Source organism: Orbicella franksi, chromosome 14 (genome assembly GCF_964199315.1).
Source record: "Orbicella franksi chromosome 14, jaOrbFran1.1, whole genome shotgun sequence".
NCBI classification, from domain to species: Eukaryota; Metazoa; Cnidaria; class Anthozoa; order Scleractinia; family Merulinidae; genus Orbicella; species Orbicella franksi.
In genome coordinates, this window is record NC_138158.1 from 9,628,042 (window position 1) to 9,629,220 (window position 1,179).

The window sequence follows — 1,179 nt, forward strand, 5'->3', positions numbered from 1 at the left end:
CCCGGACCGCTCGATCCGGTGACGAGCGCACTAACCATGAGACCACCGCAAGTCCTATTTGCTCTCTGTTTTGGTTCAAACTCAGTAAAGTTAATATTTTGCTTCGCGTTATGGACCTGCTTTCAAACTGAATCGTTTTCTAAGGCACATTAATATTTTCACGGTCGAACGGTTAGTTCTTAAGGTTATTTACGGTTTTCCTTGCGGTTTCACGGACTTCTTGCGCCTTAAAGAACATTTGTTAAAATTAAAGGACACAGTTGTAAGTTTTCTGTTTATTTCGAACTCAATTATTGCTGTAATTTTTGTTTATATTTTGGCACTCGGCGTGTTGTAATTCTAGGTTTTGCTTTTCTATGGTTCCTAGTTTTCGTTAACTCACCTCACCTCACCTAGCTCGCCTCACCTCACCTCACCTCACCACACCTTACCTCACCTTACCTCACCTCACCTCACCTCACCTAACCTCACCTCACCTCACCTCGCCTCACCTCACCTCACCTCACCTCACCTCACCTCACCTCACCTCACCTCACCTCACCTCACCTCATCTCACCTCCTCGTCTCGTGTTGTAACGTCTTATTGTATCTTCTTCTGTATGGACTTGTATGAAAGTTTTTTGCTATCGACGCGTGCGTAACGATTCTGTGAATAAACAAGTTGCTGTCTCAATGTGGTTTTCATTCGAAGGCAGTTCTGCGTCCACAATTCGTCACAAATGATGTGTGAAAACTGATATAAACAAACATATAGTTGGAAGAATAATGTTTAATCTTTTCAGTTTTAACATAAAAAAAGTAAGACGGTCTCCCAGCTACACTTTTTGCATGAAGTGGATTGTGCTATTTATTTTCCCGTGAAACGAGTCTTAAGTTCTTAGTTCTTTGTAATTAGTTATTCCCATTTTTTTTTTCATGCGCATGTGAACGCATGACCCGTAAGACATCTTGTATTACGCGAATTAACCTTTGGTAATCTTTGTTCCATAGTAAATGTTAATTTTGCGCTGTGGTTGGGCGCTGCGAACTTGAAATAAATTTTCGCGATTTTAGGCCTTTAATTCTACCTATAAGTAAAATGAGTCAGCTCCCAGGTTTCCATTGCCTTCAGTATTCTTTACTCTAAAAGTCTGTACAACTTGCAGGATTTGAAAATATTAATCCGTAAATTTGTTGTTC